This window comes from Schistosoma haematobium, chromosome ZW, assembly GCF_000699445.3.
Source record: "Schistosoma haematobium chromosome ZW, whole genome shotgun sequence".
In the NCBI taxonomy this organism is placed as follows: domain Eukaryota; kingdom Metazoa; phylum Platyhelminthes; class Trematoda; order Strigeidida; family Schistosomatidae; genus Schistosoma; species Schistosoma haematobium.
Genome location: NC_067195.1, coordinates 20,103,033 through 20,115,767, shown reverse-complemented (window position 1 = coordinate 20,115,767; position 12,735 = coordinate 20,103,033).

Below are 12,735 nucleotides of genomic sequence, written 5' to 3'. Positions count from 1 at the left end.
TTGTCTGTTTCTACATAATAGATTGATATCAGTTGGAGTGTCCCTTCAACTTAGAGAGTATATGACGTCTTTTATTCTGGTTTATGATTCCTAAGGAAAATTCATCCACAACACCCTCAATGATTAAATGTAGAACTGTCAGGTCCGGCGACAAGTGTTTAACCTTAAAAACACTGAGTTTAAATCCACTGATCCGTATCTGTGACTTCGACAAGTTCATAATGATTATTTGTTTCTGTAATCGCTGGATGCCAAGTAAAGTCATTAGTAAGTACATGATAGTTGGTTGACCACAACATTATATCCCCACTCAATTGAAATTGGATATTTTTAGCTATTCTATTCCAGATCAGGTTTCTCTATGTTAAGTACCTGCCCCGAGAACTAAACATCTTCCGTTCAGACTCTAACAGATTGCATGTGGTTACCACTGAAGAGCCTGAAACCGGGACAAAACAATATTCAAGTGGTCATAGCTCTCTTTAATGCCACAACTAATGACCAATCAATGACAGAAACCACATACTTATCAATATCAAGAAAAGATAGTTAAGCTATGATTGAACTTTTCTTAGCTGATTACTATCCTACAAGAGTTTCATTTATAAATCTGTAGCAAGAGAATAATTAACACAAATAAGTGGACAAATATTCTGCTAGCATAGGTATACTATTTTTCAGAAAACGTTTACAGATTCAACACTTTATTAGGATGTAAATGGCGAATACTTAATCCGAAAACCATTCTAACTGAATATTATCCTACTCAGCTTGTGATGATAAGAATTACTTAAATAGCAAGGAAATATGATACGTTTCTAGATGATCACGTTTACTAAAGATGAGATTGAGACAAATCATGAAACATCTAGAATAAACCAGTATATTGGATGAATAGATAAATGATCTCCAATGTTAGAAATAATAAAGGTGACTGGTGTAGCAGAAAATGTAACCAATAAAACAGACCAACACCTGGACATTTTTTCATTTGGGAGGTATAAAGATGATAGTAAAAATAATAGATGAATGTATAGACGCTTGTTAGCTATCCAGCTAGGCAATGAGTGTACATGAAAATAAAACTAGAGTAAAGGTGGCAAAAACGTATTACAAAGTGAACAAATAAAGGATCAAAGATTACTTGCAGTGTTGAATATATATTTTGTTCAGATTTCGTATATTTTCAACATTAGTTTCATAATGAAACAACATTACCTGGATGACGACTGAAAATTAGGAAGTTATAGTTAATTATTATATATTAGCTTTACAGTAGATTTCTCGAATTTTCTTCACGAAGCTGTGACCTATGGAACACTGAGCTGTAAAATAAATCAACTGTGTTCGAAAATCTGAACCACTAGATTTCAAAATGGTTACCAAATTTTATCCTTCTGGCCTCCAGATCTGAAAGTCTCAGCTTCGATCCTGTGTGAGGTCACTGGTACAGACTCCTGAAGAGTCATATACGAGGACGAGACATCTGACTACTTCTACTTGGCTGTCTAAATGGTGCAGTTCCATGAGTAAATTAACCTTGGTATGAATCCTCTAATCTATTCAAATCGCATCTGTTCTGTTCGTGCTATTTACATACATCTAGCAACTAACTTTCGATTAAAGGAATAATTACCTATAAACCCCTTGGACAAGATTTATTAAGGTTTTTTGATCACCTATTAAACATTTCATGTTAAAAGCATTCAGTTTAAAACAATCACGACGAATTTTAGCCATCTATCAGCCAATCAGAAAACAGCTCTTATAAATAAATAGTTCGTGAGAAATGAACAATACTATAAAAAAGGATAAAATGATTTTACAAGAATGATGAATATATCAATGTCTTCTATATATTGTTTTGTTTGTAAATTGAAAAAATAAGAAAATATATAGTCCGACTAAAAAATCCGCATCACATTAAAATGCTGACATATGAACGAAGAATATTCTTTACAATAACATCTCTTCAGGTTCTACAGTTGTATATTCAAATTAATAATTCTAAAAGTGGCCATGTTTAAGGATAATACATTGTTTAAAATTATAACAAGTAAATTTAAGATTGTTCTTCAAATAAAATAACAATAATAATGTTGAAATGACTAAAATATGCAGTGTTAACTTAAACAAGCCCATACGTTAAATAAAATTATGGAATTAATTATCTGTATAGATATTGGTAACATAAATTAGGAGAAATAATAATGCAATCACAAATCAAATCAAATGTTTAGTCGAAGATTATATCGTATATAAAGTTATATGAATTCAGTATGAAATAATAAAGCGGGTTGAGTGCTAATTATACTCATATGTTCGGAAGATTAATAGTAATACTGAACCAGTAATAATAATACAAAGATATTTGATTAAAAATAAGTAAGACAATAATAGTAAGTATCCACAATTCCGGATGCGAAATCGAACCTGAGACCTTTGGTCTAGAAGTTAAGCGTTCGCTCACGAGACTGAAGATCTTGCGTTCGATTTCACTAATTGAAGCATTTTAAATTATATCAACCTTGGATGCACTAAACACCTGGTGTTACGCACTTAGGCTACTGTTTAATAAATTCTACGGTTGAGATTTCTGCTGCTAATCTCAAGTCTTTAGTTACTTTTCTCACTTGCGATCACAAACTGGAAAACTGTTGTCAGATAATAATTCATAATTTCAACTCTGCACGTATAACAAATATTTAGGAAATATTAGAGGTCTAGAAGTTAAGTGTTCGCGCGCGAGACCGGAAGTCCTGGGTTCGGATCCCGCGCATGGAAACGTGGACGCACACTGCTGAGGAGTCTCATACTAGGACGAGACGGCCCTCCAGTGCTTCGAGGTTTTCAGTGGTGATCTAACATCAATCGATTCATGATCTCAAACAAAAACCTAAAAATAACAAAAAGGTGTTTTAATGCCTTTGTAAACCCATTAATTCTGCATCATTTTCAAACTCTTTCGCTGAAAACTGATAGCTTGGTCTATGTATTACTCAACCTAAATACTTTAAGTCAATATGAATTATTCAACAGCTTTACTAGACACATCAAAAATATTATAATTTATTCGGTTAAAAGTTCTGCTGACCTATGTAAAACGGTTAAATTGATTGAAGCTGAATGATAGGTCAAATAAATAGGTCAAAGAGGTTGCATGCTATCAATTACTCATGATTCAGAATTAAAATTTATCATTATACATGTTTATATATATATATATATATATTACCCAATAATTTTCATCACAAACTTAGTGACATACTAAATAAACTGTAATTGCCACCAGCCATTAGTAAGTACGAATCCTTTCAACATATAATATGCTACTAAGCTAGTCAAATTTATCGAAATATGATTAGACATATTTCTAATTAAAAGTTGTACATGTTCCAATTTTATTTAAAACGCATTTCATTTAATCCCAGGTAGTTTATTGATTTAATTTAAGTATATAGGTAGGCAGTTGTGTTTTACGTTTTGGTAAAGAAACTTGTTGAAATACCTTGTTCTGAGTATTCTCTATTGTATTAAGTGTATAATATTGAATAAAACCATTATTATTAATAATAATAGACTGATATAAAATATCTTCAACACAATCTAACATGACAACGTAATGAACAGTTAAATCTTTCAGGCTAAAATTATTGTTGATGATGTTTAGAAGAGCAATCAATGTTTCACTATAAAACCATCTAGCTTCAAGAAAACACATGTAACAACATAAAATTTTCTTAAAATTTGGGTTATCAGAGACTTTGATTTTTGAATAAATATTGTTTTTTCTCCTGTATATACAAGCTGAAATGTGACTACTCATTGTAATTAACAAAGTGCTTATCGCTAAATGATTCTATAAAATTATTCGACTAACTAATCGACCTATTCACAGTTCACACTTCAATTACTGGCCTTCGGGTAATCAGTTAGATAGGTTTTATGTCGGATGGCAAAAGGTAGTCAATGGGATGCTCTGAAAGTGTTTTGCGCTGGTAAGCATTTGTCAATAAGACGCATCTGCAGCCTTTAGCGAACTTGTTATCTTTAAATGACCCGAACCATCGTTGCCTAGTATCACAACTAGAGAGTTTGTCACCGAACTATCCAAGTAGCGACTAACCTACAGCATGACTGGGAAATTTACGTTCATTAATCATTACGTAGTAACCCTCAAATGCCCTGGTACAGCCGAGGTTGGGGATAGTCAGCTCTCTCTCTCTCCAAATGCACTCACATGACCACGCATATAAAGCCACTGCCAGGGAAGTCCTACCCACTGCCTTCTCGCACCACGGGTGTTGTTCACGAAATTGAGAGGATGAAAAGCGAATCATTGGCGCTTTAAACGGGTTGGTAGATATGGAGAATCCATCTAAGGGAGTTGGAAAACCCGTATTCGAAACCGATGGTACACATGGGCCCCAGGATCTTAAGATAACAATTGGCATATGAACCTATTGTTGGCTACTGGCTACCATGGGAACTGCTCCACTGCCTTGTGGATTAGACCTTCAGATCAAGCGCTGAGGGAGTACCCCCTTGAGAAAACCACTTGCTTCGGTTTGAATGCCGGAGCAGTATCCCAGCCCTCACACAACTTGAATGAATTATGTGGCGCATGTATATTTGGTGCCTCCTTGTACCAATATTTGTGTTCAAATGAATAACCAGTATCTTACTAATCTAGTCCTTAGTGCTTATCGGATTCTATGAACCAAACTTTTAATACGGTTGGACATTGGTTTGTTTGACAAAAGATAATTAATTTTTTCAGTTCAACTATCTAGTAAACCAGTTACCTGATAGCAAATTTAGAGGCTGTTATATCGAAATAATTACTTAGAGCTAAACGATAATCATCAACTGTCCGAATACTTGAGCTTTTACTGAATTTGATAACATCTGATTCATGTGGTCAGTAAAACCACACAGTAATTTAACATGTGAACTGCTGACATGGACGATGAAAGATATAGACCGAGACTTTCTCTTTTAGAAATAAAAGCTGATGTTAACAAATAAACAAACAAGCCGGGAAAAACAACGAAACCTATTTTTGTGGACGTTATTTCACTTAATTCAAAGCTTTTTAAATACTAACATTCAGTTTTCTCCCTAATTCCATATATCGAAAGCTCTCGTTTGATGTATGATTCACTATCATACCGTTTTCTAATCCAAAGCTATTGTAATAAGAATGTACTATTTTGTACTCCATTTTGATTCCCTAATGACCAGTTTATGCACAACAGAATTTTTCTAATTGTTTGGGAAATATAGTAAACCAGAGAAACCGGTCAAGGACAAAGGAGGTAAGCCAATCACCGAGATTCAAGAACAGAGGAACAGATAGGTGGAATACTTCGAAGAACTCTTGAATAGACCTACTCCATTAAATCCACCGGACATCGGAGCAGCATACACAGACATTCCTATAGATGTCAATCCACCGACGGGAGGAATCAGCATAACCATCAAATAAACCAAGAGTTGGAAAGCAGCAGGACCTGACAATATACCAGACGAAGCACTAAAGTCAGATATAGAAGTAACTGCAAACATGCTTCACAATCTACTCAGGAAGATTTGGGAGGAATTCATATGACGGACTAGAGTGCAAAATCGTGCATGGAGGATAGCTGACAGACGCATTCCGAATGAGGACCGTAGCCAGACAAGGCTGCCTACTCTCCTCTTTTCTCTTTGTTCTGGTGGTTGACTGAATTATGAAGACCTCCACACTGACGGGAAGCACGGAATAACATAGATAGGTTGGATGCAGCTAGACGATTTGGACCGCGCAGATGACCTGGCCCTTCTATCCCATACACATCAAAGGCTGGTCAAGACAAACACTGTAGCAGCAGCCTCTGCATCAGTAGGTTTCGACATGCACAAGAGAAGAGGCAAGATCCTCAAATATAACACAGAGAACACCAACCCAATCACGCCTGATGGAGAAACCCTGTATACAGACAACTCAGGAAGAGTGAGGCCATGCAACTAACACTCTCTATTATTCCATTCGAACAGTGGAGTTAGACAGGGTTGTCTAATCTCACCATTCTTTTTCAACTATGCCACCAAAACATTCTGGAAACAGCTATGATGAACCGTAGTAGGAATGGCAGTGTGTTACCTGGAGGGACTTTTGACCTTGAGTTGTTCCATTCAAGCAGTGGGGTTAGGCAGGGTTCCTCAACCTCACCATTCCTCTCCAACTTTGATATCTATGACGTTCTGGAAACAGCTCTGGTGGATGTAGGTAATGGTGGTGTAGATCTGTTACCTGGAGAAAGACTTCTCGACCTTGAGTATAAGGATGATATTGTCTTACTGTGTGATTTTACTCAAACAATGTAATTTCCGCTTAGTCAGTCGACAATCAGTGTTCGCAGATATGGAGTGTACTTTCTACTTTCTAAATGCGAAGTAATTTTACAAGACTAACAGAAGCCTGTTCCTGAACTTACTCTTGGTAGTTACCAGATAGAAGTAGTTGAAAAATTCATGCATGCGCGTAGCTGTGTAAGTGCTGGTGGTGGCGTGACTGAAAGGTAGAACGACTTGTGCTAATCTGGACCATCTTAGGCGCCTTTGTGATGTTAGTCTGGCTGCAAAAGGTAAAACCTACAACGCGTCAGTGAAAGCAGTTTTACTCTATGTATGTGAAACCTGACCCCTACGAGTTGAGGATGTTAGACGACCCTCTATGTTTAATTATCGTTGTCTACGAAGGATTGCCGACGGACTAGAAAGAGGTATATCTCATCAAGATACCACATATAGGAGATCTGAGCAAATGTGAGGACAACAAGGGAATCACAATACTGTCAGTATCAGGAGAGGTTTTCAACAGTGTTGTTGAACCGGATGAGAGATTCAAAGACATCCAATTTCGGGACCAGTAGGCTGGATTGCATAAAGATCAGTCGTGTACCGACCAAAACGCAACACTATGGATCATTGTTGACCGAGCTCTTCATTATGCACCAACATCCCTAACTATGAGGTACGTTTGACAGCGCATATAGGAAAAAGTATGGAACTTTATTCGACACTATGGTGTACTCCAGAATATCATCATCACATGGAATTCATACGACCGACTGCATTGAATAGTTGTGCATGGTGATCAGCTCACAGATGCACTTCAAGTGAAGACCATTGTCAGACAAGGCTGCTTACCTTCACCTTTTTTCTTTTGGTGGTTGACCGAATCATGAAGACCTCCACATCTCAGGGGAAGCATATGACACAATCGACAGCTTGGATACAACTAGATGATTTAGACTTTGCACATGACTTATCTCTTCTAACCCATACACAGTAACAAATGCAGGTAAAAACAGCCAATATACCTGCAGCCCCTATATCAGTAGACCTCAATATTCAAAACGGGGAAAGTACAATCACGAAGTTCTGGAACAGGTGGAAAGTTTTACGTATCTGGACAACATCACCGATAAACGAGGAGGATCTGACGCAGATGTAAAGTCATAGATTGGTGAAGCAAGTACAATATTCCTACAATTGAATAGTTTAGTGAACTCAGAACAACTGCCAACCAATATCAAAGTCAGAATCTTCAATACGAACGTCAAGACAGTTCTACTGTACGGAGCTGAAACTTGGAGAACTAACACAACCATCATCAAAAACGTACAAGTACTTCTAAACAATTGTGTACACAATGTTTGTTGACCGGATATCATCAGCAACAACCTACTGTGGGAGAGAACAAAACACTTTTCAACTGGAAAGGAAGTTAGGAAAAGACGTTGGATGTGGATAGGAAATGCATTGAGAAAATCACCAAACTGCATCACGAGTCAAGCGCTAACTTGGAATCCTTGATGGAAACGGAAAAGAGGAAGACCAAATAACAAATTGCACTGGGGATCGGAAGCAGACATGAAAAGAATGAATAGTACCTGGAATCAACTGGATAGGTGATCAGAGAACAGAGCTGGTTGGTGAATCCTTGTAGGCAGCCTCTGCTTCTCGAGGTGTAACAGGCCTAAATATGCAAGTAAGTAATTCTTTATGCGTTGTGGTTGTGTTATTCATATATTTATTCATGGATCTATTTACGCTAATATTAATTGGGTATAAGAATAAACCAAGTATTGTTCCAGTTGATTTGTCCTCTTTCGCCTGTCAGCTAATCATGTGATAGAATTCTTCGTCTCTCTGCTCAAGGCTGTCAGTCTCAATTCGGACTAACGCATTTCCATCCTCAAGGTTAAACCAGTTAGCCTATCGTGTTAAGCTATTAACCTATTTCGAGACGAGTTCTCTTGTATATTATTGGTTAGAAAGGTTATGGACGTAACAGAAATTTTGTCTCTCTTAGAAACTAAGTAATACGTCTTATAAGGGAAAGAAAAGTATAATATAGATTCTCCAAGTGCAATTGGCTAGGATATCAGAACATTCTAGTGTAGAGAATCGGATATACCAAAGCATTGTACTTTCTTAGGGTCGAATTCAAACATAAATTTGAAAACTCTGCTATCATTCTGCCTAAAAATAAATTGCATTTCATTTTCAAGTCAAAAGTATGAGTTTGAAATTTGATAAGTGTTAATGTGAGGAACTAGATTTAACCGAACGTTATATAAATTTACTGGGAAGCGATTCGGGCTATAACTAAAAAGTGAAAAACACCGTTTACCATCGTTTGACTTATCACATCTTTAAGGTAGATACTTTGATAGTGATCAAACACTGTTTGCTAAAAAAAAAACACTTTATTTACCTACCCTTGCATAATATGAAACTCCGGTTCAGAGAAGCGTTGCCTTTTCAAAGAATTTATTTTCAAAGCTGTACAATCGTAAATATATACTTATTTTTCAAAATGATACTTATTACAAGAATATGGATAATAAAATTGTTAAACATGGCAACAGTGAGGTAGAATAAACAGAGGCATAAAAATTGAGATTAACTGTAATCGGGAGGGTCATAGAAACAGAAGGTTTATAAAAAAGACAGAGGGAAGCAGATGGCTTTGAAAGACGAAAATTATTAATAAAGAAAATTTGTGAGAGATTAAGATCATGATAGATGAAGATGTTGTGCCAGTTTCGTTTGGGCAAATAATTCTGGATTTTCCAGATGGATAGCCAGTGCTTCTGAAATGCTAAGAAGATGGATTATAACTACCGTTGCTAGCCTTCTAATTACCTCGAAGACTTTGAACGCAGAATAGGTTTTGATTGAGTGATCTGTGTTCACAAGGTGTTCGATTATCGAACTTCTTATTGAGGTATTTCTATCTCTTTTCAGCCAAGCCGGATAGTTTTCTTGAATTCTTTTAGATAAAATGCTCATCGAACGACCTGTATACCTGGCCTCACATGAAGAAGTAAATTGATAAAAGCACATAGAGTTGACCAAATAAGATAATTTCTGCTTAAGATTATTGGTGAACATTGATCGCGCGGAGAACGCTAGTCTCAAATTTGCTGCGAATAACGTTCGAGGGTCGGAAATCCTCTTATTCAGGACGTCTGTATGTACTGTGTGTATTTCAGTTTGTTATCCATGACCTTGGGATTACAAATTCTTCGTATTCGCAGAGCAGGAGATATGATTAAATTTCGATGTTGTCCATTGGGGACCCAGTTGTAAAAACTTGATAGCTGACCATTTCATGAGGGTTTCCTGAAGATGAATCTTCTTACAGATCCATCGTGTTTCCTTGTCATTTCGATATCAAGAAAGTAAATACTTTGCTTTCATATTCAAATATGAAATTTATTGCTGAGTGGCAGTTATTAAATATCTTTAGATGACTGAAATAATATTTATCGTCACAAATGATAAAAATACCATCCAGGTATCTTTTATTTGTGCGTAGGTTGTTTTAGGCTGATTTTTTTCTCGACTGTCTATGAAATAATCCGCTTGTAATGGACCAATATGGGATCCAACTGCTATGCCATACTTTTGCCTATGAATTACGTCGCTGAATATAAATCGTACATTACAAGTGTATTGTAATAGTAGTTCCTTTAAATACGCTTCCGGTATTCCGATATTAGTCTGATTGTTACTTATATATTTGCAAATGAAACTGATAGTCTCTGTGGTATAGTAATGAATGGTGATTTGATATCAAGGGAAAGGATAAGTTCATCATTTACATTCACTTCTTTTATGTAATTAATGCATTCAAAATTATCATGTGGGGAATGCATACAAACACATCTTACGGGTCCCAGGAGATCTGTCAACCGCCTTATCATTGAGTGTTAAGGGGACCTGAACATTTTAAGAATTGGTCGGTGAGGTTTGTGTATTTTAGGAAAACCATATAGTTGTGTTATTATTGATCCCGATGATTTTATGCACTCATAAATATCTTCGTTCATTACACGACCATTTTTCATTCTCATTGATAACTCCACTCAGTTACTTTTCGATCATTTTGGTCTTTTGTTCGTCTCATTGATTTATTTGACAAACTCGGTGTCAACTGATAAGTTTATCATTTTGTCTACGTAGATCTTGCGGTCTGACAGAACTAAACCTGTACGTTTATCTTGACGGGATATTAATAGGTTATCGTTGCTGATTTCTGTTTTTTTGTTAGAAGACTTTCACCTGTTACTTGTGTGTTAATATACTGGAAGAGTAGATTTAAAAAGTTGAAGTTCTTGGTCAGAGACATAAGTTTACGAGAAGTCTATAAGAATATCAATAATTTATTAAACGTTATTAGGGTAAATATTGTCTGGTTCTTTGTCTTTGAGAGTTAAAAATTTGTTATTCGTTCAAAAATAAGCCATAAAATCTATATAATGGTTGTATTGTTTTCATCTATACAAGACCTTGTATTGTATAAGCATTTTTATACCACAATATTTTCACGTTAATTATACAGGAAATACCAATGTACATAAATTCGACAACTTATTAAATTGATTTGTTATATTCCCATTCTTTCCAAGGTTGATGTAGGTAAATTGTTGAGCGCAAAACAGATATCACCTAGGCAGTTCTATGCTGAATTTAATATAGTGATTTAAATTCTGCATCAATATTGCTAGGTATTTCTATGTTCTAAAATTCACTGACAGAGAGAGAAGCTAGAACTAAATGGATTGAGCTGGACAACCAGTATCGAAACCTCTTAGCTTATCTCGAGTTCCCGTTTTCTCAGCCACAGTTAAGTGTTGAATTATTGTAGAAATGAAAAAGCAGGTTATGTATCATCACGAGATTTATGTTATTCTTTATGAGCCGAGATTATCACCAATCGATATCCGTCAGAATTAACGGCACAAAAATCAAAGCAACTTCTCATTTAGCATGCTATTACTAGATTATAGCATCTATCTTAAAATTAAGTTTATTTATGGTTAATTTTACCAAGCATTCCAATTAACTTATTTAACAGACAGTGTTATTAGAATATATGTCTACTTCATTATATTATTACTACTATTATGTCGACTCTGAAATCGATTGCACTAGCCTTTCTGCTCAAATTCGCTTGTAGAATTGTGATTTGTGCTATCCAATGATAAACTGCGGTAGGCACTTCGTGTTGCCTTCTGAATCCATACACTGCAAGAATTTACCATTTAACGGTTATCAGGGCGATTGATATACAAAGCTAAGGAATTATCTCAAAGCCAATACACTACAAAATAAATATTGTCAGTGCATTTGCTACTAGAGACCTTTGACCAAGATAAGTTACAGCTATTTCAACTTCTCAAAGCGTTGTAGGCTGACATATTTGGGTGGGTAGATAATTTTAAGTTTAATTTAACTCGCTGGCTAATCGTTGATGTTTCGTGTTCATGTACATATTATAAAACGTTTCAAAAGCTTAATATTCAAACAACCTTATTTGTCTCAACGAAGACATCGTGAAAATAGTTATGCACCCAAAATTATAAATATATATATTGATCGCACCTAGAAATAATACCCGAATTTGAGGTAAATTCACGAAAGTAGCAGAGTTATTAGAAAAAGAAACTATAAAAGAAGCACACATGGAATTATATACAAACCATTTATTGCTCAGCGATATAACCAAGTAGATCGATAAAAAGAGCAACAGGAGAAATCAACGGTACAATTGACAGACATTACCGGATGACAGTCTTTCAGACACTTCCACTGAAATACTTTATTCTAAAAATACTAGGATACAGTTTCTTGTTATCTTCAGAATACAATAATGTGACAGATTCAAGCATGTTTCATCTACTTTGATAGGGCTATTACTAACTTCATAAATACCGAATGGACAGCTTCGATTTAGTACTAAGATCTCCTGGTCTTTTGTACAAACAGTTCATACTCTATCAGTAAGAACTAACAACTATAAACCGTTTCGCTATACTATGCGAAAAACAGCTAACAACCTATGCACTTCAAATGTGAATGACATTATTAAAATGAGTTCTATATAAACACACACCAGTTATTTAACAATAAACAAGACCAGGCTACATTTATTGTAAAAAATTAAATGGGTCATCTTGATAAAACTTGATGTCAGTGATACGAATGTTAACTTATGATGTATGATGAAAGTATTTCATTTCATTGGTAGTGAATTATTTAATATGAATAAATAAATAAAATATCCAAAACCAATGTCCAAACTCGTTTAGAAACATAGTGAAATAAAAATTCACATGGTATTAAAAACCAATGGAATAAATACTTGTGTATATTCATTCACAAATCGGTCGACTT